Genomic DNA, 8259 nt, shown 5'->3' with positions numbered 1-8259 from the left:
GATATAATATCTTTCAAGAATTTTGCATATGATGGCATTTATTGCAATGCTTATGTAAAAGAAACATTGATGTATAGCTTCTTGAGAACCTCTAAAAACCTTCCAAATTGTTTGTCTAGCTTAGCCTTGGCTAATCATTGTAGAAAAGGCACAGGTGGTGTGTAAGGCTTTGGAGGTGTGTATCTCGGTGCTTTATCAACCTTTCTTCACTTCCATTATTTTGTTCAGCCATTTGTTGTGGTGTTTCTTTTTTTTTCAGTTGGATCCACTTCAACAATTTCATTTTTAGCTTGTCTTGGCTTAGGATCTTCCAATTGCTTGCGACTTCTTAAGGTTAACGCCTTGCAATGTTCATTTGGATTAATTTATGGTTTTCTTGGAAACATTCCTTGGGGTCTGGATGAAGAACTTGCCTGTTGAGCGATATGGTTTTCTAGCATTTTGTTGTGTGTTGCTAAGGAGTCAACCTTGCAAGTGAGCTGTCAAATTACTTCATTCATGACTTGAGTTTGTTGCCTGAATTCTTCATTTTATTCAGCTTGTCCTACAACAAAATTCTCTAACAAGGCCTCTAAATTCAATTTCTGCACTAGTTGTGGATTAAAAATCCTCTGCTGAAATCCTAGTGGCTGTCTAGAAACATTAGAGCTAAGGTCTTGATGAAAAAGGGGTTGATTGCTCTTATAAGAAAGGTTGGGATGATTTCGCCAACCGGGGTTGTGGTATTAAGAATGGATCATTGACGGGTCTTTGACTAAAGTTGTTGAGATAGTTCACTTTCTCATTTGATGATTCTGAAGAGGAAGCAATCAGTTGGAAATTTATGGCAGAATATCCTGCACAACCATAGATTTCACATGTAACATTGGAAGCACAAGCAACAGTCACATTAAGCTTGTCAAATTGTTTGCGCTTAATGCATCGACCTTGGTTGTTATAAGGTTTAGAGCATCTATATCACGTCTCCCTGTAGGTTTAGATGTTGTGCTTCTTTCACTCGACCATTGATAGTGATTAAGTGCCATGTCTTCAATCAAGTTGTAGGCTTCATCCACACTTTTGTTCATGAGTGCTCCTCCAGGTGCATTGTAATTCAGTCTGCTATAGAATGTTTGCACAATTAGCCATTTCTCCAAGCTATGGTGAGGGCATAACCTCATCAACTCCTTGAATCTATCCCAAGATTCATACAATGATTCACCGTCTCTTTGTGAAAAACTAGTGATTTGGTTCCACAATTGAGTAGTCTTGCTTGGCGGGAAGTATTTGGAAAGAAAAACTTGAAGCAATTGGTCCCATGTTATGATAGATCCCTCGGGAAGTGGATGTAACCAAGCTCGAGCCTTGTCCCATAAAGAGAAAGGAAAAAGTTTGAGCCTAACTGCATCTTGCAGAACTCCATTGAGTTTAACAGTGGCGTAATACTCAAGGAAAACTGAAAGGTGGAGGTGTAGATCTTCTACTGGTGAATCTCCAAATTGATTCTGCTGAATTAATGACATGAGAGTTGGTTACAATTGGAAATTATTAGCCTTAACTGGTGGTCTTGCAATGCTAGAATGCAGACCTTATGTACTTGGGGTTGTAAATTCCCTCAAAGTCTTATTATTAACTTCCATGTTTGATGCTTGTGAGGATTCTTTAACCTTTGCTCTCCTTTGATATTGAAGTTAGAAATATTTCTCAAATTCTTTATCTAGTTCCAACAGACTTCCAAGGCATAGAGGCCTTTGCATAGAAAGAGAATCGACATGCAAAGAAATTAAACAAGTTAAAAGAAGTAGACTAAATGGGAAAAACCAAGAATAAAACACCTAGTCTAACCAAGTTGCAATTCAATTAATATCAACACAATGGTCCCCAACAACAGCGCTAAGAACTTGTTGCATAACCAGAAGTGTACGGTTTTGCCAAGTAGTAATATAGATATCGATCCCACGAAGACCAAATGTGATTACTAATCTATTACAACAATAGACTATCTAGGCAATTAAAAGTTGTAATGATGGGAAAGTCAAAGCAACGAAGCATGAGAAATTGCACAAATGGGGAATGTAGAGGGGCAAGGATGTGGATTGTAAACCAAATTTAAACAAACCTAGGCTTGCGAACTCACCATAAAGAATAATGAAAGATGTGTTTGGATCTCTACTAGATTTTGGTATATCAATTGAAGGGTAATAATCCTTAATTACTTGTCACTCTCTTTCAAGAGATAACAAGTTGATTTTAACTAAGCCAACCCCTACTTTCGTGGTAGATAAATTCTCTCAAAACCCTATTAAGCTCAATTATTAAACACTAAACCCTAGAGAAATACTTTTCAGTAATTTCAGGGTTGACTTAAGAATTTCCAATACCTAGAACAATATTTTAGTTAATCTTGATCCCTATAAAAAACAAGCAAGTGCTTTCACACTCCAGGCTATGCAAACACAAATCAAAAGCCAACTCAAAGTAATCTACCATTAATTATAAAATATCCTTACAAAGGAAACAACCAAATCAATCATCACAACTTTGGGTTAATCCAAAACCTAGAGAGAAGTTCTACACTTCCATGTCTTAATTACAAAAGAAAGCAGGAACGAAAAAATCTATGCAAAAGCACAGTACAACAAGTCTTGAGAAACCCCTATGTTTGCCCGCAAAGACTCGATCTTTAGATTTTTCCAGTCTTGTTCTCCTCATTTTTCCTCCTTTTTGAGCCTTTAGAACCTCCTTTGTTCCTTCTCCAACCACCATCCCTTCTACCCTACCTTTTCTTTCCCAGAAAACCCCTTTCTTGATGCCCTTTATACCTAATGTCAAGAGCTGGGTCTCAGGCACTTTTACAGACTACAAATGTGCCAATTTACTTGAAGGGTTGTGTCTCTTGGAAAAGCTGGCTCACCTGTCAAGTCTTGTCAATTTTATCCTTGCCTTTGAAACACTCTCAGTTCATCAAAGTTTTGGGTCAGCTCCAACTTCTACATGCAAAGTAACTAAAAGTAGTTTGTATACAAAGGAAGAAGAATTCATTACAAATTCTAGGAAAATGCATGCTTAATGAAGAATCAACAACTAAATGCATGATAATAATTATGCAGTTTTTATGTGCAACAAACTCCCCCAAGCCTAAATCCTTGCTTGCCCTCAAGCAATGCTACAATCAAACATCATGCCAAGAGGAAACACACAGAAATCAGATGATAATATTATTTAGCACAAGACACAAACATAACTGTAAAGCCAGTTCATAAAGGGCATAAAGCAATTAGTCTTGCCATAGGATGGAATGCACACAAGTATCACAAAAGAAAATTTATTCATCCCACATGCAAATAGTCTTGGGTTTTAAAATAGGATATAAAGATGTAATGAACCTTAAAGACCTCTTGAGACCCCTTACACATATCAATAGCCATGTTGTTTATTTGAGGGATCGATAGGATTTCATTTAACCACACAACTTTAATTTTTTCCCCTATGATTGCAATGTTCACAAGTAATCTCAAATCAAGGGTAGAACCTTAATGCGGAAGGTCATCTACACCCGAAACCTTCAGTATAATAAAACCTTATTAAGCAAACATCTCGTTCTACACATAAAATTCAAAATTAACCTACAGAATTCATCCATTATTGATTAAACATGAAGTATCATAGATTAAATCCAAATAATAAGCCAACATGCATTAATAAAAAAAGTAATAATCCATACAAAGTTTTTCTCCTAAGGTTTACTAGTGTTTGGTGGCTTTGGGAGTTTAGTTCAACATAAATGAAGAGATATTAAAAATCAACAAAAGAACAATAAAAGTTCATTGTAAAACTCCTATTTGTCGACTAATGATGAATATGAAGAAGCTCATCGGATCCCAATGATGACACCCTTCAAGAATCCCCAAAAAAGTTGTGTTGCTTTGATTCTCCTCCGATGAAAGTTCAAGGATGAATCCCTTAGGATATACCTTCCTCTTCCTTCTACTTAAGCCGAAAGGATTCTTCACTCATTGGGATTTGGAAATAGAAGTGTGTGCAGTCAAATGGCAGTTTAAACTCCCTCTAAAGCCCTAACTTTGTCTTTTTATACTTTTCCAGGCATAAGGACATTGTGTGGGCGCATGGGACAACATGGATCATGAAAAATGGATCTAACGAAGTTTAGGATTCATGTGGCCTCTATGTGGGCACATAAAGGTCGTATGACCCTCTGGATAGGTCATATGCATGCGAGTACTATACGGGACACATGCGAGCATTATTCACTGCTACAGTACCACTATAAGAAAACTGCTATAGTACTTCACTTCTAAATTTGCACCTTTTAGTCCCAAATTTGGCACAAAATACATTCTCAAGCTCTTGTTAACGTTTTAATGCCCAATGAAGCAAATAAAACCACATAAAATGGTCATTGATCCAATAAAAATACATGTATAGTATATGAAATACATACATACATACATATATATATATATGAAAATACATATATTTAGACATTGATCACTAGCCATTTAAGTTATAAACATGGAGGTCTATTCTTAGCCTATTGACTTTGGTTATAATATTTAATATCAGTTAGCACTTCATTAGTTGACATAACTAGAAGCTTAACATACATACATACATACATACATACATACATACATATATATATATATCAATGTTTTGGCTTGTTTATAAAGTTGTTATTCACTATTATTAATTTATCAGCGTACTTAATGTTTTGTTTATTTGAAGATTGTTCTAACAATTTTTTGGATTGTTAGTGAAGATGTTATTCTCTATTTTTTCTTTATCAACGTACTTAATGTTCTTTTTTATCTGAAGATTGTTGTAACAATTTTTTGAATTGTTAATTTTGTAGTTAATATGTCAACCTCAAGTTACATTATTGAGGGAGCATAAAGTGATAAGCCGAAAGGAATACCTAACAAACGATAGATAAAAGACGTGGATAATACCTTGATATCTTTGCTTGCTGATATGGCAAGGAGCAGTTTGAAAGTTGATAAGTTATTCAAACATCAGGAATTTATGGAAGTAGCGAACATTGTGAGTATAGCAAATACCTCGCCCCATGCATAGTTGCATATATTGTTGAAAATCACATGCGGACTTTGAAACAAAAAATATCAAGACATTAGAAAGCTATGAATCTTAGCAGCATTGGATGGAATGACTTAGATAAAATGTTAGTGCTTGAAGATGAGATATATCGCACATATGTGGAGGTGTATGAGTTATATTTATTTAATACTTGTTTAATGAGTTCTATTTAATTTAATGAAAAATCTTCATTATATAGCATCTTTTCATAGGGTCAACTGAAAGCCAAAAAGTATTTAAACAAACCCATAAATTTTTTTGAGGAGCTGCATTTAGTTACAGGAGATGATCATGCTATTGGTGATAATGCATGTACCATTTACCACCAATTCAGTGATACTAACTTGGAAGATGATAGTGCACCTCTAGCTAATGAGTTAGCGGAATGTGATCCTTTAGAGGTAAATAGCCAAAGACATGAAGTGGCAAGGTTAGTTGCAAGCAAGTCTGCAACTGGGATTGGTCACACATCAAGGACAACTGGTGAAAGTGTTGTAATGTAGATTGTTGGGGATAAGCTGGGTGAGTTAGCACCATTAATTAATTAATCTAGGAAGAAAACATGGAAAGAAAAATTGTCGGATGCTCTATGGAGCATGCAAGGTTATAGTGATAAAGATATGGAAATGGTGTTTGACAAATTAATAACCAACAAAGTCCTAGCTAAAACCTTCTACTTGAGGAAGCCATCTCAAGCAAAAGATGGTTGGATAACTTTATTGTTTCTATGAAGGCTTCTAGCCTGTGAGGATGTGGCTACAGCAGGCATGTATTCTTTGTTTCTTCTTTTAGTTTCCTAATAGCAATGAGAATAGCATTGGATATGTATAAAATATTGATAAGTTGAATTGAACATAGTTACTTGTTTTGCAAGAAGGAAGAATATGTATTTATCTTATTTGGGAATTATGAGGTAATGTCTTGATACTATTGTTGCAGGAAGTAAAGCTTCTCCAGTTTGCTATTACAAATCAAACTTGTTTGAGAAATCAAAGCAATCTTATCAGAAAAACCAAGTGAATCCATACAGAGATAATTGTTATTATTTTCTTTTTAATCTTCAAACATTATTAAGAATTGTATGAGTTTGTTTAGTAATGAACCTTGAGAACTTGGAAGTAGTCTATTTGTGTGTTTGTTTAACAACATATTTAGCTTGTGAATTATCAATGGTATTATTGGTTTATTTCAATGTTTTTGTGTTTACGAGGCTTTTATAATGTGTTGAATGTATAAAAGTGTTTGAGTTTATTTCAATGTTTGAGTTTATGAGGCTTTTGTAATGTGTTGAGTGTATGGAAATGTTTATGAGTTTATTTCAATGCTTATGTGTTTACGAGGCTTTTGTAATGTGTTGAGTGTATGCAAGTGTTTATGAGGTTATTTCAATGTTTGAGTTTATGAGGCTTTTGAAATGTGTTGAGTGTATGGAAATGTTTATGAGTTTATTTCAAAGGTTACGAGTTTATGAGACTTTTGTAATATGTTGTGTATAGAAATTTTTATGAGTTTATTTTAATGTTTATCATTTTATGAGCCTTTTTGTAATGTGAACTACCCTTGTTTTAATGTTTATGAGTTTGTTTCACTTATTAAAGCCTCATTGTAATTGAAAAGGATGATCCACAGTAAACAAAGTAAAACTTCTCCAATTTCAAGAAATTTTTTTAGAAATTAATTATCTATAAACAAATAAATATCATGTGAAATTAAATAAAAATTAGTTTTGAATACATATTGCAATTCATCCATATTAAAAACCAAAAATGTTATTCAAATCAAAATAAAGCAGAACTTAAAATTGGAATTTTTAATTTGTAAAATAATCTATAATTACAACCTTGTTTTTTTTCCAATACTTATTTATTTTTTTATTTTGATTGCCTCACGTTTTCATAAAAAGAAATATGATATGAAACTGAAACTCAGAAACTCCATGCTTGGGGTGACCAACAAATGAATATCGAAATTATTAATAAATATTGATATATTAATAAATTAAATTATTCATTTAAATGTTTTAAATCACAACTATTAGACAGAGGAGGGTGTAAAATCCCCGTCTAAATTAATAAAAATAAATAAATAATTTTTATAAAATAATAATTCTTCTTAATCTCGAAAGTCAACCATCAAGACGATCACATGTCATGAACGAAGCCCTTATCTTAACTGTCCACATTGCATAGAATAATTTTTAAAAATATAGGATAAATTAAATAATCCATCTAAATATCTTAAATCACAACTATAATATAGAGGATGTTGCAGATTTAACATGGTTTAAAACGTAGAAGGTTAGTTTTAAAAGGATGCATGCTTCATGGCATGATTTTGGATTCAAGTTTGTTGGTTAAACAAAAGTACCCCTGATGTTGATGACAAGGACGTTTTCTTTCTGGCTCTTAGCTTATCTATGTCTTCGTCATTCCCTCACGATCTTGCTCTTCATCTCTCATCTTTTCACTTTCATCTTTTTATTATTATTATTATTATTATTATTATTTGTTTTTCTCTTTATTTTTTCACTTTCATCTCTCTATTCTTTTTCTTTTTTTTTTTTTCACTCGTTCGTGTTTGTTTATGTCCTTTTTTTCCCCGAAGATCGGAACAACCAATAAGGGCTAGCAACATTTTTTTAATTTTAATTTTTTTATCTTCTAATCCGGATTTTCCTTTATCTTCTTTTTTTTCTCTCTTTTAAATGTTTTATTATCTTTCTTATCAGGATATTTCTTTTTTTTTAATTTTTTAAATTTGATTTTTGAATTATTTTATCATAAACACATATATACCCTCCTAGAACGGGATGGACAATCTAATTAACATAAATATGTGGTATGGCTATTTTGGGTTTATAACTATAAGAGTTCATTTATTATTTTGATTTTCGAAAAAAAAAAAACTCACAATAGGGTAAAAAACAATTAAAAGGCAGACACGGTCGATTATGGTGAGCACGACAGGTAATATATGAAACCCTCCGTAATTTTCAAGGGTACATAAGCAAATTCAATATTCATAGGGGCAGATATGTATTTCCCTACTTTTTGTAAGGATTATATATGAAATAATAATGATAATAATAATAATAATAATTAAAAAAACAAACGGAAAGACATAGGCAGGAGCAAGTAGGGGAGGGTGATCTTTAAACGCCTCGTT

General features: G+C 33.1%; 1 non-coding gene across 1 annotated transcript; it reads left to right on the top strand.

The window, feature by feature from the left end:
* The first annotated feature begins 1134 nt into the window (after positions 1-1134).
* Positions 1135-1239, top strand: LOC120281120. Its single transcript, XR_005542497.1, has one exon. It is a non-coding gene; the product is annotated as a small nucleolar RNA R71 (small nucleolar RNA).
* The last annotated feature ends 7020 nt before the right edge of the window (positions 1240-8259 follow it).

This window comes from Dioscorea cayenensis, chromosome 2, assembly GCF_009730915.1.
Source record: "Dioscorea cayenensis subsp. rotundata cultivar TDr96_F1 chromosome 2, TDr96_F1_v2_PseudoChromosome.rev07_lg8_w22 25.fasta, whole genome shotgun sequence".
NCBI classification, from domain to species: Eukaryota; Viridiplantae; Streptophyta; class Magnoliopsida; order Dioscoreales; family Dioscoreaceae; genus Dioscorea; species Dioscorea cayenensis.
The sequence above is the reverse complement of the archived record's forward strand: the minus strand, read 5'-3'. Positions and strand labels throughout refer to the sequence as shown.